Here is a 27,192-nt window from a genome sequence, read left to right as displayed (position 1 = left end):
TTCTGAATCAGAAAACACTAAACTCTGTGATTGATATTATAATACTGAAATCCACAATTGCAGACCGCACAATAACTAAGGGCCTGATTTAGATATTGGTGGGCATGCTACTCCGTCACAACAGTGACCGATATCCTGTCTGTCGATTTCTAAATCCCATAGGACATAATGTGATTTGAATTTCTGCGGATGTGATATCCATCACCATTGTGTTGGAGTAACCCATCCTCCAATATCTGAATCAAGCTGTAAATCTGTACCATTTCGAACATGACAATAACAATTTGATAAACCTCCCCACATCTCAGTTGGTACTAATTCAGTCCTTTTAGGCAATACTGTCTAAATGGACCATGTTAACTTGCTACCGTAAACTCATGCCCCTCCCCTAAAAATTCACTTACTGGCTCCTTGCTGGAGCTACTACATACTTTAAGTAGGACTATGTCATCAACATCATAAAAATCAGCTGACGTTTTCCAAAATATTTAATTTTTATCCCATAGATGTACGCGACCACAATGAAACCTTATGATTATTCACTACAACATAAAAATGCTTCAATACAGAACCCTGAAAAATTCTCACTACACACTCTCACTAATGACCCCAGTGTAATAAGAAGGAATAGGTGAGTCGCAGCCCACTGTTGGATTTGTGACACACACAGTTTCATGCAGTGCACTGGATGTGCTAGTAGAATGCAGAGCAAAGAGTCAATAAATAATAAGTTGCAGATGTTCGGTTTCATTACTATTTAGGAAGCAAAGTTTAGCTCTCATAGAAAGTAGATGTGAGCGCAGTGATGGAAGTCTGCGAGGGACAGAAAATCATTATCTTTACATTGTCTTTCACACTCTACCACAAAAAGCTGAGCACTAAGAATGGGACATCAATAGAGGGAGCAGTAGTCCATAGGGCACCTATCAATCAGCACACTAGCAATGAGTAGCAATCATTCAGTGCCTTGCAAATGCAGCAGCCATCCCATAGCCTTACCTTGCAATTGACTCAATCAGTAGAGCATACCTTTTCCTTTCTACTCACAAGTGCTCTTTCCTTGAAATTCGCAATTCACAAAGCAGTTTATGAATTGCAGTTTCCACATGACACATCACTGGTTTGGCTGGAAAATAGTGTCCTTTTACAAAGCATTTTTCATGTGCAAATTCCATCATACAACTGACCACATGAATTACATGGACAATTAGTAGCATACATGAAGAGATCACGAAACTTTAGAGACGTAAATTGGATGGACCAAATAACACCGAGATTAGAGTAATGAGTAACCTGAACAAAGTATTATCAATTACACTGCGCAGAATCTAAACAAGCTTTGGCAATGCCTACCAATCTAGTTTATAAGTGAAAGTATCTCTTCATTTTAACATAATATGTAGCACAGGATACATCAACAATACCACTTTTTTTTCTCCTTCTATCACAAAAACACAACCGTTCCTAAAGATTTTCAAACAATGTAGCTGTAAAGTAGTTGTAAACTGGTTTGTGGAAGCTCAGGTACGTAGAACAAAGACGTTCAAGGACATATTTATCAACACTTTGCTATGGTGCAAAATTCATGTAGTCACCTAAAGTAACACAAATCAGTGCAAACTGTTGATTGATTATTCACTTTCCAGCACAAATCAAGTATTGTGATGCTAAGTTCGCATAACAGTAATGCAAACCAGTGCGGTTATATCTTGGAACCACGGTTATATCTCGGAACCACGGGTGCCTAAACCACCAGTGGCTCAACAACGAGGTTGGAACAACAACCTCGTTCTAACCACTAATGCCTTTACCACGAATGCGTTTACAACGCTTTTACCGTTGTAAATGCATTCCTGGTAAAGGCATTAGCAATCAGCATGCACGACCCAGCATGGTTCCACCCAAGCCCCCCCACTCCACCACTTAAACCTAAACCCTGGCACCCCCTCCCCCCTAAACCCTAATCACCACCAGCCCCCACCCCACCCAAAAACTAAAAATACCCCGAGATCCCAACCCCGCCCCTAAAACCTAAACACCCCAATCTCCCTGAGCCCCCCCAAAACAGCCCCAGTCCCAGCCCAACTTACTTCTTCCTTCACCGCGTCAACTCTGACTCCCTTCTTTTGTACCTCAACCACGCATGTACGTTGTTCAGACATGCGTGGTTAAGGTACCAAAACCAGGAAGTCATGGAAAACGAAAGCGTTGTTTCGCTTTCATTTTTCACAAACTCATGGTTCCGGACTTGTTCTTCCGGGTGTATCCCATTACCCATGGTTTCTGAGGCAAAGCCCTATCTACTGATAATGGCAGGTAAGTCTTGGCACCAAACAATTATGACTCATTGAGGCAGGCACAAGGTCTAACTGGTAAGAAATTGAAGTATTAGTTGAGGGGGGTAATTACCCCCAAGTACTAAGTACAAGTCACTAGGCCTGAATAGAACTGGATGGAACTGTGGTTTTACAAAAAAAAAAAAATTCCACAAACAGTCAGAAACAGACACATTTTGCTAGTCAAGCTGTTATTTACCACCAGAAGCTTGTTCCGCTCTGAAAAATCAGCACCAATGGCACCACAAAGCATGCCGGGGGCTTAGCTTCTTTAATTGATTTTGCTGCTGCTGAAGTAGATTTTCTACTTGAGTGGCAGCTTTCTGACCATGAACAGTTGTGACCTTCCACTTGTGATCTCACTGTGTGCCCTCCGTGCAATCAGAAATCATGCTAGGGGGTGCCAAATCTTGCTCGCATCTAACTTATTTTCAACTGTGCATGAGAAAAAACTCCACTGTTAGAAATGGGGTCTTTGGTTGACAGTCAGGTTACCCCCTGTTCAAGCAAGGACCCTCACTCTAGTCAGGGTAAAAGAGAATCACCCTCAGCTAACCCCTGCTTACCCCCTTGGTAGCTTGGCAGAGCAGTAGGCTTAACTTCAGAGTGCTAGGTGTAAAGTATTTGTACCAACACACACAGTAACTTAAAGAAAACACTACAAAATGACACCAGTTTAGAAAAATATAAACAAAACAAGATCAAAACGACAAAAATCCACAAGACAAACTAGCAATAAAAATGCAAAAAGAGTCTTTAAGTAGTTTTAAACACACACTAACACTGTTAGCGTGAAAATGTGCCTTTGGTGTGTCAAAAATAACCACGCAAGGGCGAGTGTGCGTCAAAAAGGGCTTGCGATGCGTCGATTCTATTCACGAGCGGGACCTTGCATCGTTTCTCCTTTCGTCGGGTCGGCTTATCGTTTCTTCTCTACGCAGGAGAGGGATGCATCGATCCGGTCAGCACTCTCGGGTCCAGGCATGCCTTGAGTTGTTTGTACACTCCCAGCGGCACTTGAGTCTGAAATCCAGCTGCACGATGATCCGAAAACCCAGCGGCGCAGGTTGCGATCTCGCAGCCTATGTCGTTTCTCCTGCTCTGTGCGTTGATTCTTCAGTCGCGTTTCCGGCAAGCATTGATTTTCAGCTGCGGAGCCGCCGGTGCGTCGTTTCTTCAGCCGCAGATGGGAGTTGCATTGATCTTTCCCCACATGGTGCTCTGTGCATGGATTTCCTTTTCTTTAGGCTGCCAGCTTCTCCTTTCAGGGTCCCAGGAACTGGATGGGCACCCCAGGGCAGAGTAGGAGTCTCTCCAGAGACTCCAGGTGCTGGCAGAGAGAAGTCTTTGCTGTTCCTGAGACTTCAAACAACAGGAGGCAGGCACTAAATCAAGCCCTTGGAGATGTCTTCTCAAGATGGAAGGCACACAAAGTCCAGTTTTTGCCCTCTTACTCTGGCAGAAGCAGCAACTGCAGGATAGCTCTTCAAAGCACAGTCACAGGCAGGGCAGCTCTTCTTCCTCAGCTCTTCAGCTCTTCTCCAGCAGAGGTTCCTCTTGTTTCCAGAAGGGTTTCTAAAGTCTGTGGTTTTGGGTGCCCTTCTTATACCCAATTTCTTCTTTGATTTAGGCCTACTTCAAAGTAAAGTCTCTTTTAAATGTGAAATCCTGCCGTGCCCAGGCCAGGCCCCAGACACTCATTGTGTGAGAATAGGCACTGCTCTTTCACGTGTAAGTGACCACTCCTCTCCCCTCCCCATCCTAGCACAGATGGCTCATCAGGAAATGCAGACTACACCCCAGCTCCCTTTGTGTCACTGTCTAGTGTGAGGTGCAACCAGCCCAACGGTCAAACTGACCCAGACAGGGAATCCACAAACAGGCAGAGTCACAGAAATGGTATAAGCAAGAAAATGCTCACTTTCTAAAAGTGGCATTTTCAAACACACAATCTCAAAATCAACTGTACTAAAAGATGTATTTTTAAATTGTGAGCTCAGAGACCCCAAACTCCACATGTCCATCGGCTACCAAAGGAAATCCACACTTTAATCAGATTTAAAGGTAGCCCCCATGTTAACCTGTGAGAGGGACAGGCCTAGTAACAGTGAAAAACAAATGTTGCTATATTTCACTGTCAGGACATATAAAACACATTACTATATGTCCTACCTTAACCATACACTGCACCCTGCCCTTGGGGCTACCTAGGGCCTACCTTAGGTGTGACTTACATGTAATTAAAGTGACGGTATAGACCTGGCAAGTGGGTACACTTGCCAAGTCGAATTTACAGTTAAAACTGCACACAGAGACACTGCAGTGGCAGGTCTGAGACATGATTACAGAGCTACTTATGTGGATGACACAACCAGTGCTGTAGGCCCACTAGTAGCATGTGATTTACAGGCCCTGGCACCTCTAGTGCACGTTACTAGGGACTTACTAGTAAATCAAATATGCCAATCATGGATACACCAATTACATACAATTTTACACAGAGAGCATATGCACTTTAGTACTGGTTAGCAGTGGTAAAGTGCTCAGAGTTCAAAAGACAACAGCAACAGGTCAGAAAAAATAGGAGGCAGAAGGCACAAAGATTGGGGATGACCCTGGCTAAGCAAAAAAAGTCCAACACAGTAAATTAAATATGCCAATCATGGATAACCCAATTACATACAATTTTACACAGAGAGCATATGCACTTTAGCACTGGTTAGCAGTGGTAAAGTGCTCAGAGTTCAAAAAGCCAACAGCAACAGGTCAGAAACAACAGGAGGCAGGAGGACAAAAGATTGGGGATGACCCTGCATAAGCAAAATAAACTCTAACACAGTAAATTAAATATGCTAATCATGGATAACCCAATTACATACGATTTTACACAGAGAGCATATGCACTTTAGCACTGGTTAGCAGTGGTAAAGTGCTGAGAGTTCAAAAGCCAACAGCAACAGGTCAGAAAAAACAGGAGGCAGGAGGCAAAAAGATTGGGGATGACCCTGCGAGAAATCTCACTGTTTGCCCTCCGAGCAATCAGAAATCATGCTAGGGGATGCCAAATCACGCTCGCAACTAACTTTTTTTCAACTGCGCATGAGAAAAAACTCCACCATGTGGTGGTTGGCAGAATTTGGCTGGAACTCCATGTTACAAGTGATGGAATCTTATGCAAATGAACCCCCAGAGGCTTTAGGCAGTGTAAAATAACTTTCCAAAAGTACTTTTTATTTAATATTTATTACATATCTGTGAAATCAGTAATCTGGCTCTAATAACGATTACAGAGTCCAATAATGAAATTTCTAGGTGTCTCCTAGCCACAGGTAGTATTATTAAATGTAATATTTAATCCAAGTGTTTTTCTATGCAACAGGCAGCTGCACTACAGCGAAAATAGCTTTTCGACCTTTCCACTGTAAGTACATGTTTAAAACTAAATTTCCACATATCCTGCCAGTATCATGAGCCCTTCCATATGAACATTGGGGCCTACTTGGGGGCGATTTGTTAATATTTAAATGATAGGTTTTACCTATTAAAACAATTTATTTTAACAGGTTGAAATGCACTTTAAAAGCTGCTTTTGCCAGGCTACAGTGGTAGGCCTGAAGCAATGTTTTAAACTGTCACTGTAGTGGCTGCTAGAATGGGTGCTGCTGTCCACTACTGCAATTTAACTGAAAGGCCATGAGTAGATTTTGTACCATATACTAGGGACTTCTAGGTGTGTTAAATATGCCAATTACTATTATACCAATTTCATGAAGCTGAAAGGTGGGGCACAAGCCCTTTACCACTGGTTAGCAGGTATAAAGTGCATAGAGTTCCACACCCTGCTGAAATATACGAGGCAAAAATCGTGGGATACACCACGCAAAGATGGTCATTTCATACAGAACTTCTCAAAACTGTGTGCAGCCTAGTACAGCACACATATAAACTGGGGAAGATGTTACAGTTAGTCTAATCATAGTGTTCTGTACTGGCAGTGTACTCTTCCAGTAATAAAAACTATGAAAATCATACACACCTTTTTACTTTAGTGCAAGGCTGTTTGCATGGGAACATGAAGACTGATTGTGCACCAGAATTTGGGAGGAGAGCAGCAATGCCATCTCTTTGTAGATAGGGTGCGTTCCTGCCCTCCCCCTTTCATGCAATGCAGTGCAGCAACTTCGACGCAGTGCTGCGCTGGGTGGAATAATAGTCCATATCACCCCAAAATCTCCTTTCATATTATTTCGCCCGGTCACGTGCACTCAAATCACAAAACAGGGTCCACTGCTTAAAGGGTGGCTTTGCAACATGGCATCTGCATATCTGATCCTCTGGGAGAATATTTGATTACCCTCGATTCATATTGTAAAATAAGAGGGAGAATTCCAGGGTCATATTTATAATTAGCCGCCACGTCAATGTGAAAACCATCGGCATAAAAAAAACATTGTTCATTCATTACAAAATAAGGAGCAAAAGGGCATATTTTGCATGTATGGTGTTATATATGGTGGTAGCTTTAGCGAGGCCCTTGGCGTAATCTCTAAATAAGTATTATTTAAGCTATTGACGTTTAAAAGGTTTATCTTACTGTAAATCGCATTTATGTTGCAATATGTACAGGGACTATAATTGGCTGCACATCCTTTGAGAGCAATTCTCTCAACTCTCCCCCACACACAGTCTGTACAAGACACTTGAGAAAAATATGGGAGAAAAGAAGTACAGATACTTACCAAATTTTGTAAGGGGAAAGAACAGTGGTGTAGGGCTAGAGGTTAAGAGGAAGGCTAGGTACTATTAAAGACAAGACATAAGAGGTGGGGCATTTAATATATTTTCTTTGTAGGGTACAAACAGTACACATTCAGTACACTCTGCTCCCCGACACACCCATGCTCCTGTTACATGGTTACCAAGTTTGGATGTCTAGGTGTGTGAGACACTGACGATCAGTAGAATATCATCTTCCAGAAAAAACACATTTTATTTATTAGGTCTTTTTACTTTAACAAAAAGCTATGTTTTGGGTGTGTTTCCATGCAATAAATATTTGCAGCTGATAAGTGGGCCTCTAGAGTATTTTGGGCTTCACAGTGAACGAATAAAATATTAATAATATCGTTACAGCTCCAATTTTCAGTGTGCATTAGGATATTTACAGCAATCACCGCTAGTGTAATAAAAGAAAAAAGTGGTCCATAAAAGATACGCTGCTTTCTCCCTCTTCTTGTGTGCAGGGGTAGCTAGAACGACCTTCTGACTGAAAATTAATTACATTGTAGTCTTTAGGCAGAGGGATGTGATGACTCCAAGCTGTTGTCATCTATCATTCATTTATTAACATTTTCGCCATAGTCTTTCATGATATCTCAGATCAAAAGAGAGACGTCTAAATATGCCACCTGGTTTAATTTGTTGGTAAAAATCCTAGGCACAGGAAAGGCAGCTCAGTTTGATGAATGCTTCTTCCTTAAACATGGCAGTCACAAGCCAGAACCCTGGCAAAACTGACAAAATTATTTCCAAGGTTGGTACAGTGAATATTATGGACCTAATATGAGAAGTGTGACTCGAATTGAGAACGGAGCACACTTAGAAGGGTTAAATTAAGTTAAATTACTAGTTATATCCATGAATTCTTGAATTCTACTGAAATTTTTTATAAATAGACATGGTATAGTCAAAAATATATATCGCATTGGTGTATGATGGTTCCAAGACTGTACTATTACAATTATACTTTTAATACAAAAAATACCAATATATCATACATATATACAGACAGCAAATTGCAGAAATTAAACATATATATCAAAACAATGTCAAATTACAAACACATTTGACTCAGATCCTCTAATCCTGTTAAAAACAGACATTCCTCAGAAACTACAGCGTCAATGCACCATGCTCCAGTTAGTCCATAGGACAAATATGCAATGTCCAATACGTTGACTTGTAGTAGTGAAAGTTCTTATCATCCAAAATAGAAGATTGGCTTGCAGATTACTGATCAGATTCAGCCGAATATGAGAAGTGCACTGGTATAAACGGCACATTACTATGAAAGGAAGTACATCTGTCAATTTGCGGAGGATGTCCTGCTAAAAAAAGCTCTACGTAAGACCATATGTGATATGCAGAACTGAGAAATGAAGTCCTACATTAACAAAAATATTATGTATCAAATAGTTAAATGTGAAGAATCCGAGATTTTATCTATCAATGAGATGCCATTCTGGTCAAAATACCACACCTCTCCTACGAATTCAGAACCTACAAAAGCTTTCACCATCCTTCTGATTCAGCACTCAGGAAATCTAAAACTAATTTTTAAATGTACTAAACCCATTTAATGAGCAGTTAAAGGCATTTAGGAATCCATTTGAAACTGCTATATGGAACGGGTGTTAAGTAGGTCCCTTTAAAATGCCAATTCCTTATGGTATGTGTCAATGGTTTCTGACCAACATATTTTACCACCAACTCAAAGGAAGTGGCAAGCCATTCTCAAAGGACCGCTGCCCACTTTTAAAAATTTGTTTGTGTAACTTTTGATTATTATTTTTTTTTAGACACATTCCATTTCCCTTAAGGAAAACAGGATGCATTTGAAAGAAATGCTTAATTTAACTGCACTCACAACTCACAGTCATAGTGATCTGTTGTTTCCAGCAGGCCCACATCCCTATGACCATGGCCAGTTGCAGTGGGCCATGATTTGCGGCACTCATTATGAATATTGATGAGGTAAGGATCTACGACCAGTAGCATTGTGAACACCCTGCTTTAGCAGCTTAGAAATGGGGTAAGCCACTGCGCTGATGACCATGTTTGTAATCTGGGGCCTGCTGCAAGTCTTCTCTGCCTGTCTTTACACTCTCTGCAGAGAATGGCTGCTAAGTGAGCCAAGTTCAATGAAGAAGACTGTAATGAGGAAATCATCTAAAAAGGGCAGGTAGTAGCAAAGAGAGCTAGGGGAACGAGAAAGCCAAGAAAGAAAACAATGTGAAGAAAGAAAAAAGGAAAAGGAGGGCAAAGGAAGGAAGGGCCAGAGGTGAAAAGCATACAATATGGAAGAAAGGAAAGGTAAAAGGAAGTGGAAGAACAAAGGAAGGGTGCAAGGCTGGATGGTAGGAAGGATGAAAGAATGGATGGACTGAACTGTGAAAGGATGAGTTGAAAAGGTGGAAGGATGTGCTGATGGATGAATGGAAGGATTAACAGAAAGGTGAAAGGATGAATGCATAGAACCATGGAAAGGATGGATTATTGGCGTGTTAACAAAATATTCAATGGATGTATGATTGCATGGATAGAAATGTGAAAAGATGGATGGGTGGAAGGATGGAAGGAGGGAAGGGAAGATGAAGGGGTGACGGAACAGTCTAGAAATGCTGGGCATACTTGGTTTACTCATTCAGTGTCATCAGATGTTGTGTTCAAAGTAGGGGGCCTTTTACTTTTCTGGCTACCCCCTTGTCCAAGACCCACTACAAATGTGTATTATGTGAATCGAGCTATTTGACCAAAGGTTACTTAGGTTTACACCAATGCAATCCAAAGACGATGGCGCCCAAATTTTGACCACTTTTACCAAATATATTTTTGTACTTTTCAAACTGCAAATTGTTATTATTTATAATGAGCAGTTTCTTATTTGGAATCTTTGTACATGAGGCCCAAATTCAGAATTACCACACACTATATTACTGAATTTCAGGATGGCGACTGAAAGGTGCATTCTCAAAGCCCTTGTGGGTCCTTTCTTACACATGGGCAGTGCTACACTCCTTTACAGTGAGATTCATTTCGAGTCAATCACACTGTCTTAACTGTACAACGAATGCCGGTTGATATTTTGCAGACGCATATTTAGAAAAAAACACAGTTCTTGTAATTCCTGGGAGTATGCTAAAGTGAAAAATTACCTTTCATTTTGAATATAGGCCTTCTAAAGCAGGAATGCGTGAGGGGGAGGAAATATTTTCTTTTGTGCTTCCCACGCTGCGAACTGAGTCACCTTTCACCTAATTAATTCTATGATAAATCCTACTGGTCGAAAAATATGTCAAAATCACTGTCTGTGGAGCTAGTGTTCTACTAGCCCGTGCAATTTGTTCGCATTGGACCGCAGTGTGCAGCACAGTAGGTAGTGTGAAAAGGTTTGTTCTGCCACCCTTCATTCCTCACTCAGTTGTTGTTTTTTTAATGTTTTTTGCTGGTGCTGCTTGAAAAAAACAGGTTCTTATTTGTGCTGCTCTGGTGGCGTTTTCGATGCGGTGGTCGTCTGATTATTGACACCACACTTGAGGCTCACATAATGTGCATTGCCTACAAAAACTGATTTCAAAGAACTGTCACGACAGACCCCCGGCAGTCACAAAACTAGTGATCAAGAAATAAGAGGAACTTTGAGCCAGCCAGCATCTAATCTCAGAGCGGCTCGGTAGGAGACGCGGTAAGAGAGAAAAACAGGAACAAGGATGGAGAAAGGATGACAGATATGAGAGGGAGCGAGAAGGAGTACGGGGGGGAGAGAGAGGGGTAACAGCGAGTAGAGAGAGTGAAGCACTGGACACTATATTGAACAAGATTTTGATATATGACGGGGCAAGACAGGGAGAGCAAGTAATAATGTGAGCTGGAAACAAAGGTGGAAACAAAAGAAAATAGAACAACCTAGCGATGAAGAAGTGTGAAAGAGGAGAAAAGGAGTGACAAGAGACAGAAGCAGAGATGAAATATGAGCGAAACGGACAGGCAGTGGTGCAACGAGACGGAGCAGTAAGGAGAACGAGCCAGGGAGATACCGAACGAGGCGACTGAAGGGCCACATAGCATACAGAAGCAGTGAGAGGCAGGCAGAAAGGCCAGAAGAGGACAGTTATGGCAAAACGGATAGAGGGAAAAAGAGAGGAAAGTAGTAAAAGCAAAGTACGTAAGCAGTTATGGCCTGAGACTGTGTACTATATAGAAACTAAAAATACAGAAATTACAGAAACCACATACACTGAGTGGCAGCACGAGACAGTGTGAGTCATTACAGTAGTGTCAGTTCTTAGGTCTAAAAGACACACGCTATTTTCTGTGAAGCTGAATAAATTAAACATCAAGACAATTTTTAGTTTGCTGAGAAGTTTCCAATCCATATGTTTTTCGTTGATATCTGTTATACTTTGTTCTTCCACTTATCTATTTTATTGGAGATTATAGTTGAAAGCGATTAACAATTTGTAAGCATCGGTTGTTTTTGGATTTCTAGTAGGTATCGTGTATGAAATCGGATCCCAATTTTTAGAACTGAAGACAAATATGATGAGGATAAAGGTATTGTTATCTTTCTCTCTGCAGTAAAAGGTAATATTTATGCATTTTTAACCACTTAACTGCTGGGTCTCTCACTGCCCCTCACAAATCCCCTGACCCCCTTACTAAGACATTTTTCGATTATTTGGGATGGTTTGTGCTTACGGCTCCATACCTTTATTTCCACATAAGGCATCCATGCCAAATTTGATTTCTATTTTTCCAACATCTTAGGGATTCTGGGTGTCCTGGAAGGTACTCAGGGAATGTGGATTCCCCTGAGGGGACTTAAAGAATAAGCAAAATATAGGTACATTTTGATATTTTATTTTGAGGGGGTGGAATGGAAGAAAGTGTTCTAGATAAAAGTGGCTTTTTTCCCCCTAAAAATAGCATTAACAAATGGATTGTTGAGCTAAAGTTACCATCTTCCCAGCTTTCTGGAACATGCAGAGCTAGATAAAATATCATATTTTTGTACCACAGTTTTGGCATTTTTCAAAGAGGTAGCCCATTATTCCTAGTTTTCGTGCGCTCAACCTACTTCCAATTTGTGGTGGGAGTCAGTGTGAAAAAGATGGGTGATCCAGGAAAGCTACAGATTTCTGAAAAGTATATAACATTCTAAATTCAGAAAGGGGTCATATGTGTAGATCCCTCAAGGTTTTCACAAAGAAATTAACTTTTGAAGGAAAGAAATATTGAGAATGAGTAGGAATAAAATGGCCATTTGTGACATTTTCATCTGTAACTTTTTGTCACAATGGCTTATTTACAAAAGCAATATACTATTATGTCTACTAGACACATGTGGTTTCAGGGATAAATAGGGTTTGTGGGTTCTCCAAGAACTCATGGGACTCAGAGTCAACATCTTAGATGCACCATACATTATGTTTTAATTGTGTACTGAGTCTAGCTCAATTTGTATAGTGAAATATGTAGAGTGGAAACTGGCTACTAATGAAACCCATGTATTTCTGAAATGGACACAAGATATTGAGGTTAGGAGTAGTGGTTATTTGCACATCTCTGAATTTGGGGGTACCCATACTAGCATATGAGGTAGAGGGAATTCTTCAAATAAAATGGTACCTCGCTTGTGAGGGTAGACCTAGTGCCCATGACATGAAATGGGCAAAACACAATATGGATTCATCACATTTTTCCACTCAAAATTGACTCTTAGTTTGTACAGTGGGTAACTGTGAATTTTTGGCCTCAGCTCAGCCCGCACCTAGGGAAACCTAGCAAACTTGCACAATTTTTAAAACTAGATACCTGGGGGAATCCAGGATGGGGTGACTTGCATGGCTCCCACCGGTTTTTGTTTTTAGCCAGAATCTCTCAAAAACCTAAAACACTGACTTGCAAAAACCACTTTGCGCATATTTCTGAGATGGAAAGTTCTGGAATCTGCAGAGAGCCTCAAGTTCCTTCCAATCAGAATTCCCTCAAGTCTCCTGATAAATACAGTACCTTATTTGTGTGGGTGGGCCTAGTGCTGGCAACATGAAACGGCCCAAAATGTAACATGCATACATCACATTCTTCCACTCCCAAACTGACCCTTTTTAGCAAGGTGAGTAGCTGTAGCTTTTGGACCCTAGCTCAGCCAGAACCTAGAGAAACTTAGCAAGCTTGCCCTTTTTGTAAAATAGACATATAGGGGAATCAAAGATTAAGTCACTTGCATGGCTCTCACCAAATTTGTTTTACCCAAAATCCCTTGCAAACATCAAACTTTGGCCTCAAATAATACATTTTCCTCATATTTCTGCCATTGAAAGTTCTGGAATCTGCAGGGAGCCACAAACTTTCTTCCACTCAGCATTCCCCCCAAGTCTCTCACAAAAATGGTAACTTGTATGGGTAGGCCTAGTGCCCACAATGGGAAACGGCCCAAAACGCAACATGGGTACATCACATTTTGCCACTCAAAACTGATCCTTTCTTTGCAGAATGGTTAGCGTGGATTTTGGTCCCAAGCTCAGCCAGCACCTAAGGAAGGCTAGCAAACTTGCACATTATGGAAAACTAGACACCAGGGGATTCCAGGGTGGTGTGCCTTGTGGGGATCCCATGAGGTTTTCTTACCCACAATGCCCTATAAACCTCAAACTATGCCTAAAACCACATATTTTCCTTACATTTCTGTGAAGCAGAATTCTGAAATCTGCAGGAATCTATAAAAATCCTACCACCCAGTGTTAGCCCGATTGTGCCAATAAAAATGCTGCAGCACTTTGTGGCTGGCACAGGTGCCCACAGCAAGAATGAAGCAAACCATTGTCAATAGGAGCCCTAGCAAGGGGACTTAAATTGACATCAGTTTGAAATGCTCCTGTCAGGGTGGGAGCAGGAGCATTTCCCTGTAGTCACACATTTGTCAAGTTCTCAGTGCTGTTTCATTTAACACTCCTGACCCTCCGTTGATCAGCAGACGGTATGGAGCAGTAAGTAAAGCAGTCTTGGGCTCTTGTTGAATGTGTAACTATCGGGCAAGGCTCCTGCTACGACCCCACGTTAGGAATTATGAACCAGATGACAGGAGAAAGTCTCCTTTCATCAGAATGGTCATATGAAAAGTAAGGCACTTGCATGGTGTAATTTCGAATAATTTGCTCTTTTACTGAAAAACCGACAGAGTGACCTTGACAGTGGCTCAGAAAGAGGGATCTTATAGTCCAGATAAAGGCCATAGAACCTTAGTGCTGCATGATGATTGGTCGCAACTTGTAGACAACATCAATTTGAGAGATGGTAGGATGATAAAGCCAAGACACCATCTATAGAGATTTTTTAATCCGGACTGAGGACCCCAACATAAAAGTAACAGAATTGATTGGTTATCCCTAAGGCAGTTTTGACCATAAATTACTATAGATAGTTGATCCCACCATATACTATCTGTACCCCAAAATAATGATTTTTCTCCATCCCTGTTGATGACAACACAGAGAGTGTAAGTAGTAACAGCCCGATGATGAAGTATGCACCAAATAGTGGGTGAGGGCATTCTTATACCACAATAAGGGAATCCTTAGATGGTAGATTTTCAGTTTCCTTTCATCAATCTTTAGGTATGAAGACTAGGAGAATGGCTGATGAAGGATTACCTCTCGCCTCCTCTTGTGTTAGTTAGATTTTCCCAGGGGGCAGCCTACCCAAACCCAACAAGTGCAGCCATTCACCATTGCAAGTGAGATGATATTGGGAGGTAGCCACACTCTCTTGGCCTATGTGTGAAAACAACAAATAAAGGATTTAAATATCCCCTTGTTTGCTTTTGTGGTGGGATTTCTTGGTCTGCAGGAGAGTAGAAAGACTGCTGAGGCTTTAGGGGTGAGGGCGAGGCGGATGTAAGGATAGGCCAGACCCAATATTTTATTATAGATAAACATTCCTGCCATACAACGAGCTTTCTGGTTCCCAGGGACAAATTTGGGCAAACGTTCTGTCTGGCTCGCGGGGAAGACTGGTTTGTTCCTATTTAAGTGTCGAGGTGTGGCCAATGCTGAAGTGCCAACACCCACATCACTTGCCAAAAGGCAGAATCCCTGGTGTCAACTGGACTTTCTACCTCCTAGGGGGCATATTTGAGGAAATCTCCCCAAATGAGACAAACCTCCTACCTGCCTCCACAAGGGCAGAAAGACACACTTGCCCCTTCTAGAAACCGGGTATGGGTCGATTCCGGGGTAGGCCGCACTCTCTTTTTGTATTAGCTCCTTTTTGAAATGCCTGCTTCGGGAAGCAGATTGGGGATGGATACCTCTATCCACCGGGGGCAAGGCATTCTATTGGGCCGCGCAGTAGGGGAGAGCATGGGGCCATGCCCAGGGGAGGGAAAAAACTGCATAAATGCAGTCTGTGGTGTGTAATGGGATTTCTGACCCCTAGGTGTGCAAACTGGGAGAATTGTTCCAATATGCCCGAGACTGGCAGAAGGATTGTCTGGCTTCTTGTTGGGGTGGGGGCATGGCCATCCCCTTGGTGGGCAGACTCACACCTATAATCTTCATAAAAATAAAAAATAAAACATTCCCAGGTGTCTAGAGGGCTTTCTGTCCCGCAGGGGGGGGGAAGGATTGGTGGTAATTATTCCATATAACCTCTTGGGGGAGCAGAAAGACTGTCACAATATTTTGGGGGGAGAGGGACATAGTGGCAGCCCTCATTCCTATATCTATTTTTATTATAGAGCATGGTGTCTACTGAGATTTCTGCCTCCCTGGGAGGGTAGATCAGGGATAACTACCCCTATTGCTTCCCCCATGAGGGCAGAAAGATTGATGTACTATGGGGTAGGAGAGCACAAGCCTTTCCCCAATTGGCCGTTCCCCCAAAGTCCCTGTTGTCTAGTGGGTGGATACCAGCTTGGGGATCACTCTCCCACGACGATCCCCACGCTGGGATCCACTGGACAGAGGTATCATTGGAAAGGGTAGATTATCCCCTTTTCAGTGATACCTCTCCCACCAAAGAAGTGCTCAGGGGGCTGAGATATGCCCCTCAAGTACTGATGCAGTGAAAGTAAAATGAGCCCCTGGGCTCACCTTGCCCTGCGTGCTGATCATCATTACACTTAAGAGGAAAAAAGACTCAGACTGCCCTGGAAGCTCTTCCTGAGCATTCCAAGTTTAAAATATAATAAAAGAAGTACTTCTGGTGGTATGTACCAGAGGGGCCTTTATATGGCTCCCCATTGTCAGGCATTAGCAAACAGACACACTGGGGTGGTAGTGTGGATGAGCGGCAAACTCCCTTAAATGTATGTTGATAGGCAAACTTTACATGCTTGGTTAGCCCCTGCACTCAGCTCGTTTTCTTGGATAGTTATGTTACCATTTTGCAAAAATGTCCCCCTTTGTTTGGCTCCATATTGCATAGTGTTGTGGCAGCTTATCAGGCTGAAGGATGTTTGCCCCAACTCTCTTACAAATAAACATTTTTTGTTCTCATTGAAAACTTCCCTCTTTTGCTAAATTCCTGAGACTCGGAAGGAACATTGCAAGATTTTACAGTCCCCACATCAGACCGTAGCTCTGGTGCATTAAAAATGAAGCTTAGTGCTACAGTTGAATCCTTTCTATTGAGTCCACCATTCACCCACAATACTGAAACTTATTTCACCATCATCCATGTTAAGGGGCCTTCACCAGCCAATTCAATATAATGTTAGTGAGGTCCTCTACCCCCACTCCGCTAAGAAATGTGGATCTGCATGAGTCATGCATGCAATACATGTGAGTTCTACTGTTAAGTTCTTTGTGTCTGAAAACTGCTGAGCAGAAGTGAAACTATGACCCAATGAACAGGGTCACAAATTTTACTTTGGTCTCAGTGGGATTTCAATAGAGATTCTAGATTTTTGCTTTATGAGATAGGGTAGACGGCCTGCACTCTAGCATCTGTCGTCATTGGGCTAGACATCTCATATTTTACTCACTAGGATCCACTTGGAAAGATCCCCACTGGGTCCTGTTTTCTACAGACGCTCTCCTCCTCCTCACAAGGTCCACTAGCATGGCAGGTAGGCAGAAGGGTGGTGCTCCAGGCTGAGAACAAGAGGTTCTGGCTTGCTCAGTAATAACCCAACACCCAGAAGGGAGACTAGCAGAACTTTGTCCCTAGTTCTGGTTACAGCAGCTAAAAGTCTTGGTGATCTTCTTTCCACGCTGGTGAAAAGTGCTATTGAACAACTTATAGAACTCACACTCCCACCTTTATAGTCCATATGCAGACACAGATGTAATTTAGAGTCTGATCCTCTGAAATTCATTTTCTGGAGTCAAATTCTTTGAAGTGCCCTGTCGTCTGCCCTGAGCTGTATGAAAAGGATGGCTAACCAAAGCAGGAGACTCTGAATTTCCAATTGACCCACCACATAGGCCAAAGTAGTTAGTGGGGATCACACATGGATGTCAGCCTCAAATGAAATAAAGGTTAAAGGACTAAGCCCTTCCTTCCATTATGATTCCCAGTTCCTACATTCCAGACCTCATCAGAGACACCATCTCACTTGGCCTAGGGTCTACTGATGATCAAAATATTTTTCATCAAAGTGGCCTTTGACATGCACAGTAGAAGCTCTGCTCCCTTTATTTTAGTGTGTGCTTTCCTACCCCGGCCCTGAGGAACGTCAGCGATCCACGTCTTCTGAATGGTTGTCACCTCCAACTATCCTTTGTAGGCCCTAGGTTTCCAAAATGCAACCCATAGGCCTCTATGTCATGTACCATCAACAAGTACACATAAATCCCAGCACATACTTCAAGTGTTACAATCAGTGGCGCTACATATAGAGATCATGTAGTCCAAAGGTGAGGTAGGTACTCAGCCACAGAACTTCACATGCGTGGGCTGTTAGGCACCACTTCCGTAATAAGGGCAACAAGGCTGCTGCCACCACTGTGTTAGTGTCATTCAAATCCTGGAAAGGGCTGTCCGTATTTACCACTACAAGGGTAGCACTTGGAGTGTTTCCATGGTATACAAAGTCTGCATTACTATGATAAAGGACTAGGTTATGGCACACATGCATGATCTATGTTCACCCCCATGACTGAAAATCAGTACCAGGGTTCAAGATATCCATGCAGCAGGGGCACTTAGGGCTGGGGTGCATATCCATTATGACTCTTCTGTCTCAACAGCCAAATTGGCTGAATAGATAAAACAAAGTGATCCTAATGTCTACTATAGACAACAACATGTAGAGACTTATTAACTACTGAAATCAGCTCGAAAGTGATTTAGATCAAACCTTTTTCAGTGAGGATAACCAGGAATTCAACTTCCAGGTAGCCCAACACAGGAGAATGGTATAGTTGTACTTCATTAAATTAAGTATCATTTTCGAGGGGCTCAACAGGATTGTTTCAACTGAGATTAATGTATTGGCTGAAAAGACATATTCAAGGCATGCTGAGAGTTTATCTAGGAATGCATTAAACCCATTGCTTACCATTGGCTGTGTGTTTTCTCCCTAACGGCTGTTTGCTTTCAGTTTGCTGGCTTTATTTGATTTAACCTGTTAGACCTGGCATCCATGGTGTGGTTTCCCTTAACGTTTAGCCTTCGGACCTCCTGCTTTTGCTGGTCCATTTTTCTGCACACTTTACTACTGCTAACCAGTGCTAAAGTGTTTGTGCTCTTTCCCAAAAATGTGGTAATATTGGTTTATCTCCATTTGACATATTTAATTTACACATAAGTCCCTTGTGGAGTGAAGTACATGTGTCCAGGGCCTGTAACTAAATGCTACTAGTGGGCCTGCAGCACAGATTGTGCCACCCACTTATTTAGTCCTTTAAACCTGTCTCAGGCCTGCCATTGCTGAACCTGTGTGCGCAGTCTTAAGGTGCCATGTTGACCTGGCAAAGTAAACCTTTTGCCAGGCCCAAACCTTCCTTATTAATACCTATGTCACCCTCTAAGGTAGGCCCTAGACAGCCCCAAGGACAGGGAGCATTGTATTTAAAAGGTCGGACATGTACTTTCAAGTTCTAGTTGTCCTGGTAGTGAAAAACACCTAAGTTAGGTTTTTACTACGGCATGGCCTAACTATCACTAATCATGTCTGGGGTGTGGTGACAGCGGGGCTTTGTGTATTTCTCCTAGACAGTAGGGACTTAGGTGGGATTTGATGGGCCTTGATGTGCCATCCTGGATAGGATTGGCGAGAGGTGCTGGGCACAGCTTTGCTTACCCCTGAATAGGCTGCGTTCTGTCTACACACAAAGGGTTGCATAACCCCCTGTAGTGAGTCTGTGGCCAGGGCAAGAAGGGCAGGGACACTCTGCACCTCAAAGGCATGTCTATGAAGTCTACCCCACTTCAAAGGCCCAACTGAACCGCTGGCACCACAATGTCAGTACACTTCTGGACCTGTGGAAACTCTGCCAGGAAGAAGGACTTGTGTGTTGCTGAAGGCATGTCACTCTGCTGGACTGGTTTTGCTGGACTCCTGCTGACCTGTAACTGCCACCCTGTTGCCTAGGAGGGAGAAGGACTGGACCTGAATCTCTCCAACCCAGAACACAGAGTGGCTAAAAGGGCTAGTCAGATGGCCTCCCGATCTGAATTCTCAGGGACATAACAAACTTCCAACCACCCTGCTCCTGCACCTGGACTCTGCCATCTGTGAGACTGTCTTGCCAAGTAGTGGCAGCCCAGTCCTCGACCCTTGGAAGTGGGCCTAAAGTGTCTGCTCCAGACGAACCAATGTGTCCTCTGCTGCGTCGGCAGAACTGATGCATCAACACTGTTGTGTGTAACAGAACTGTTGTATCACCTGTTGAACCAACTCTGCATTGCTTTCTTTGGTGCAAGGTCCCCGCATCCCTGTCAACGACAGCCTCGAAAAAAGACACTCTGCATCACAAATTCTGCACCCATAAAACTCAATACATCGCCTAAATTTCGACGCAGCCAGAACCCGCACCAAATTCCACCACATCTCAGCACGACACATCATCATTGCTGTATGGGAAACTTTGATGCATCTCCTTGACTGCGTGGGAAAATTCGATGCATCTCCTTGACTGCGTGGGAAAAATCGATGCATCTCCTCGATGGCGTGGTTTGGAAACCAATCCAACATTTTGGAAGCAGGTTTTTAAGGTACTTTGTTTCAGTCCCTGTGTCTGGCTTGTGCTCCATTGCAATTGGCCTGAACTTTTGACCTTGTCCCAGTTCGGTGCGACCACAAATCCCCGGTTGGTGCTTATGGCTGCTATGTGCTGTTTTACAGGTTACTCTTTAGAAATTCATAACTCAAGTTCTACTCTTTGACTTTTTGCCATTTAGGACTTGTTTTATTTATTAGATTGATTTCTACTATTCTAACCTTGTGTGGGATCCTTTTTGTATTGTTTTTTCACTGTTTTACTGTTTGAAGGGTTGCAAAAATACTTTACACATTGCACTCACGCTAAGCCTGACTGCTCTGTGCCAAGCCAACAGACTGTGAGCACAGGTTAATTTGGGGTTTGTTCATGCCTTACCCTGACAAGAATTGTGGCTGCTGCTTGACCAGGGCTCACACCCCAGTCAACCAACGACCCATCCAGCATGTTTTTGTCCCTCTCAAGAAGCATGGACTCTTTACCACCTCTGATTGGCATCTTCATTTCTTCAATGAATGCTTTCTTTTTGGGAATTTCTTTTCATCTTTTTCCTTAAGCACATGGTGACCGTGCATGTTTTATCCAGCAGTTTCCCGTGTATGCTTCTCTAACTCTTCTTGAATGTCATTTTCAAGTACAGTGTGCAACCTCTGCATTCCACATTACTGTACCACCTGTGTGCTTTTGTGCCCCAAACCCACCCATATTGGTTTCTCTTGGCAGTGTGCTTCCATATAGAGTGAACTTTGAACAAGTACATGGCCGAGCTTTACATGATGACCAGTTGCATTACACAAGATCACATTCATTAGGCACAGGAAGATTAAGGGATGTGATCAGAATCACAGAACATTGATCTGATGCTAGGACTCGAACTTGGTGCCCCAGTTCCAATGTCTGCAGCTCTGGCCATAGGGCCACTTGTTCTTTCCCCACTGCTCTCCGTATTCTTCATCTCATCCTTGTGTTTCTCCCCACCATCCGCTGTCCCTACTCACTTTTTCAGGAGGTAGTTTTCCCTTGCCAACATTTAGTTATTAAAGTCATTTCATCTTCTAGTGTGAGAGTTTAAGATTGAAGCTGCCTGTTGTTATTATGACTGGATCAGCAGATAGAAGTGCTGCCAAATAATCATTTTTGTTTTCAATATATGATTGGTGTATGTGAACATTCAAGTTTAAACGCTGAGAAGAGAATTGTATTTCCTTTTACCTTTGTCACTAAATCTAGGGGATGCCTGTTCACTCTGTGGATTTCCATTAACAACTCAGGGCCTGATCTATAATTTGTTGGATGGCCTGCCCTCCACCATGGTGACAGAATAAATTACTCTGCTGGTGCAGCGTACATTTCAAAAACACTGATAGGAACCGCCTTCACAGCAGTTCCTGGCAGTGCATTGTCAAACATGACGTAGCCCTACATCAAAATTACATTTTTGTTTATTTTCAAAAAGAAAATCCCAGAGCAAGATTTTCATTTTGAAAAAAATGCAATGTACGCCTCACCAAGGAAGTTTAGCCCCATGGCAAGGAGGGCACTGAGCACTTTTCAGTGCCCCTTAACCACAGGTTTTTCATGGTGGTGATGGGCATTGAAAAACAGCTATATATCCACCTATGTAAATTAAGCGGGTGTACATAGAGTTAAATGGCCATTAATCCATTGGGTTGTCAGAGTCGTTTGACCACATCAGATAAAGAGTAGTCATGACCGTCATCAAACTATGTTTTGCCTAAAGTTAGCTCCCTCCCCACCAAGATATACATCAGGCCCATAGTTGACATTAAGATGCCCATGCAACCGATCAGCTTTTTCCTGGGCGATGTTTTGCCTGCGGGAGAGGAAATTTTTTATAACCTGTCACTTCAAGTGTGTCTAGGCTCCAAGATCCTTAAATCCATAGTCTATCAAAGCTGTAGATGAATATTAAATCAGCTGTGGCACTCTGCAGAGATTCTCACCCAGCAACATTCCGCGAGCCTATGTTTATTCTATTTATGTTTTTTGTCTTAAAACTCCAGCCTCCTTGCGGTTAGAGTTGTTAGGGCTAGAGTATGCAGATTGCGTAACTGATTGACGGGTGTTATTGTAACAAAGAGCGCCAGACAGCCAGTCAACCTCCATTGTCAACACGATGTGTGGTTTTACTTTACAATATCACGTTCCTGCCACAGATGTAATTAGTTTTAAACCATCCTCCTATGCTCCGATTTTATTTTCACAACCAGGTGCAATTCTCAAGGTGTGCAAATATCTTTTGGGCTGGAGTGGTCTTGCAATGCTAATAACAGAGGGGAACGTTCCACTGTGCTAAATGATCTTTAGATGCAAAAAGCACGATTGGCCTGTATCCAAGGGCCCATATAACCATGGTGTATTCAGATCTTACTCCTGGGAGGGGAAGCTTGGGACAAAAGACAACGCTAGTGGTTCCAGTATCATCCATGGCCAAAGCCAATGGGTCCCAAAGGTGAGACCAATTGGCCTTTCCAATGCTTGTTTTTAACACGCACTAAGGTTATTAAAGTTGTTGAAGAATGTAATGATACCTGTATTTCAGTTAAATTTCTCGCACAATTCATAGTTATCTGTAACTAGTTCCATCATTTAATAAATACACTGCTTTACTTTCAAACTCAATGTAATGGACAGTGTTTGTTTACATTGACAAAGCATGTCCATGTATATGTTTTAGGTAATCTCTATCAATTACGCATGTTTATTTAAATTAACAGCCCAAGCTAAAGTCTGTGTGGATGTACAGTATTCTTTGAAAAAGGGACAACAGTGATTTTCTGATAATTATTGGCACAGAAACATACGTTTGCGTACTTGGCTAACATGGGCCTTGGATTGACTTACACTTGGGAATATGAGACAGGAAAACTCCCCCTTCTGTCCTAGAACTAAAAGCACCACATAGGTAGAGAAAAGGGGGAATCGTTCCTTGTATTTGTAGATCCAGGTGCTGAAAGTGCCTATATAGCTATATGTATTATGCAGTGCTTAATTTGTAAATAAAAAGGTGCCGGTGCCCAAGACCCTCCTCTTGAACACGCGGCTGCTGAAATTAAATGAGCGAACACGGAATACTGAGGCAGCGCAACCCTGAAGCCCTCTTGGGCCTCTTCAATCCATTTAAAGCCACTCTATGCCCTTTAGCTCACTCTTGCAGCTTTCTGGTTTTTCCGATTGTGACGCTTTTTAGTTTTTCTCTTACTCCATCATTCCCATATGGGTCTTTTGCACGCAGTAAATGCTTCAGGCAGAAAAATAAGTGCCGGAGCTTAGGAAACAACAAGCACAAATTAAGCACTGGTATTAAGTAAACAGGAGAGGAGTTCTAGTGTTGCCCGCGCTCTCTGTCTGTCTGCGACTCATTTTGCCATTGAATCTTTGGACGAGGCTGGTATGTGGGAGTGAAGGGCTAGTATTTTCTAAAAACCCACGCTGTATCATGAGTCATCTTACAGAACTGAAGGAATTTGCAGAGTGATTTCAGGACTCGTAAAACATGTTATTGTGACAACCTCTGATGCTACAACCTTCAACATCAGTTCGATCTTCCCATCGTGCGCCCAGTGTCTGTCAGACCTACCCTCGTGTATAAATCGTTCATTCATCCGCCCACTACTGATTCCATGCTTTTTTACATTTATACCAAGTCTGCTTGCCAACATCGTTTCCAATATATCCCACGTATGTCAGTAGTAGTTGTGGGTGCAGTGGCCACTTCCAGAGGCCTAGCCATCAATGTGACAATGCAAACCTAGAAAAGGGGCAAATATCCAGATACTGTGATTATTACTGACATGTAGCAGGTGGAATCTATTATACAAAAAAATATACGAAGTGGAAGAAAAAGACAGAAAGTAAGAACAGTAAGACACTAATGCTGAAAGGCTCCCAAATTTATAGCAACAAATAAAAAAAACAATCCAATCTAACCTGGTTTCTTTTAATTCTTCCAAAACAGAGCTCTGTTGAACAGTTTAATGTTGGCAGCCGATGATGGATACGCTAAGGTGGTCAACCTTTATCAAAATGTCACCAATAGTAAAGAGCTTAAGCAGTGCTTCTCAGTCCCTCAAAAGGTCTAAGGATTTGAGAGTAGAGGTTCTTGTCACTAAAAGAATCCTTGTGCCATATTGGATGCTACCCCTTCTGTAAAATTTAGAATTAATTCTCTCTAAAATGTTGAAATGTGTTCATCTGTGAATCATCCTCATTCGCATGCATCTTCTAAGTTGTTAGCTGGTTTGCAGCACACATTCACTAGTTGTTTTATTTTAACTTAGTTGGTGCAAATGCTACCAAGCGACTACTAACACTTACAGGACAAAATAAAAGTGGACTCTCCAGATTAGGTGACCATTCCTAAAACCAGGAATGTAAGGAAGTTATTCTCAAACCTGATGGGTGACAGCAATTGGCCTTCTAGAAGGTGGAGATTCGTGTGCAGTGATCACCCACCACGACAGGTATCAAGTCGGTAAATTTCTAAATTATTTATGAACACTGAACACAGATCGCTTATTGGATGTGTGTTAGAATAACATTCAACATAACAATATAAAATGTTGGATCCTATGCGGGGGTAGCTTTCAACAGTGCAGCAGGGATAGTGGCACGTGGGGCCACAAGTTTGAGAGGTCCACTTCACATCCGTTAGTGGCTGTTTTTCATTATCAAACCAGGGGATGGAAGGCCCAATATCTTTGCTTGCATTAGGGCCCAAGGCTGCCTTACAACGTTACTTAACATCGTTCACAAAAAAAGCACCCCACTGGTTGTAGATGTTCCATTATTAAAGACAATGAGGCAATATTTTATTAAACAATATTTAGGATGCAATATTAAAGTAAGCCAATTTTACGACTATGATATTCTAGTATTCAGTGCCCGAGGGGTGTGGGGGGGTCGAGGTACTTACCAAAATAGGATGCAGGTGGGGGGATGCGGGGTGAGGGAGAGAGGTGTCCGGAGCATGGCAAAAAGGTGAAGCTAGTGGCAAACATTTAATTATAAACTTTTCTTGCTGCCCTTGTATGTACAAAAGGATACTTTTAATATTTCACACACGTGCAGATTGCCTCTTCATGACTAGACAATGAAAAACATTCACGTTTTGACATTATGCACACTTATGGCTACTGTAGGCTGAGAAACAGAAAACCTGGATAATGATATTCCAAACAAGAATGTTAAATTCCTTGAGCCCTTACCTAGGGGATTTCCCTTTTTAGGGTCTAGCCTGCGTTGCATGCGCTCGCGCATGTGTATCGCTAGTGAGACACTTTAGGTTTCAGAAAAGGGCTCAGAGCCCCGTCGACGTCACGTCAGTGTCTTTCATTGGCAAGTTGGCTTGCCTGTTACAATCCGCTTCTTTTGATTAGTGGAAGGCACGCATACGTCATGCCTTTTCAGTGGTTAGCCCTCCTCGAGCGCCACGACCAAGTTCGGAAAACATGCGAGGCTCGCTGTGGTTGTGGACTACTTTTTCTCTGTTTTTGGAGCGCGATCTCGCTGGGAAGAAGTCGAGCGCTTCGTTAATTGCACTTTTGCCGTTACGTTCATAATTGCACTTTGTGTGGACTGTACAGCACGATTGCGCTGTTTTTTTTCTTTTAATGCAGGAAAAATACGGTTGGGAGTTTACAACAGCTGTAACTCCGACAAATGCGAGACCATAGTGCATTGCAAATGCTTGTTGTCAATGGCACTGGTTCATTTAACGTATAATGTCTAATATTTATTTTCTTAGGAGCCAGCTACTTGTGAGGCACAATGCCAAGACTGCTTCTTATTTCCCATCACCCTACACTTTTTCTCACTCTTTTTCAGTCCTGCTTTCTCCCTTATTTTCTAGCTTCTCTTTTCCCTTTACAAATAACTACTGGTACCAACAAAAAAAAAATCATCTCGGCAGACAATGTTAAACCACCTTTCTATCTTTTGTGCAGCATCAGTATGTTTTGTAATAGTGCACATGGGCCTATCATCCCCCAAGAGGCCAATGACGTGCGATCTAGAAAGCCAACAGATAGCTACGTGATGAAAATTACTGCTAACAAAGGAATTATTTCCAAGTCCTGTGGTTTACAACATATAAATGAAACCCTGTGCTTCACACAGCATGCCCCCGGCTAGTATTCAGTTCCCTCCCTGAGTAATTCTGTCGGTTCAACCAGACATATCGCAAATAAACTAACATACGCCTAAAACAAGCCTGACATGCTGGGTTTACCAATGCTCATTAGAAGTACCAGTTACATGCTTAACAATCATGATTCTGTTATAAATAATTACAATAGACCATGTTTCAATTCTCAAAATATAAGATTGTGAATTCAGCTTTGCTTATGTCTGGAAGGGGTAATGGTCTTTTGAGTATGCCAGCCAATCCCATTGTCCCCTTCAGACCATTTTACTCCACTCTGACATCCCCCCTCTCTCACTCTCTCTGTCTTCATGATTGTCCTTTTACTCTGTCTTTACTCTGGCCTTCTGTATCCTTGCTTCCCCTCTACGTAACTGCACCCTATTACACCCACAAACCTGTCCTCACGCGACCTTTCTCTTTACTGTACACACAGCGTTTTCTTTTGTCAATATTTCATCCGAAGCATACCTCCTTCGCACACTTACGTACACAATAAAAATTAAAACAGGCAAGTATTGGACTGTACACTCTGCTGAGAGGCCAAGAAGTAGATGAGCATGCGTTGTCTAAACCATTTTATGACTTACTGGCAGGCACAAGGAGAATCACACACTCATGTCTAAAGCAATTACATCTTGCCTCGTCATGAAAACGAATGCAAACACTCAACGCACCCTGACACTTAAAGGCGACCTGCACTATTCAAGAGTCAAACCACTATGCTTCCTTCCCTAGTCTCTTATTT

At 42.5% G+C, this 27,192-nt stretch overlaps 1 protein-coding gene across 1 annotated transcript in view; it reads right to left on the bottom strand.

Moving 5' to 3' along the window:
- ABCC3 (ATP binding cassette subfamily C member 3) overlaps window positions 1-27,192 on the bottom strand; it is a 691,699-nt gene that overhangs the window by 509,999 nt on the left and 154,508 nt on the right. The window lies entirely within an intron of this gene.

The sequence above is a fragment of the Pleurodeles waltl genome, chromosome 7 (assembly GCF_031143425.1).
Source record: "Pleurodeles waltl isolate 20211129_DDA chromosome 7, aPleWal1.hap1.20221129, whole genome shotgun sequence".
Classification (NCBI taxonomy): Eukaryota; Metazoa; Chordata; class Amphibia; order Caudata; family Salamandridae; genus Pleurodeles; species Pleurodeles waltl.
This window is presented reverse-complemented; position numbering and strand designations above follow the sequence as displayed.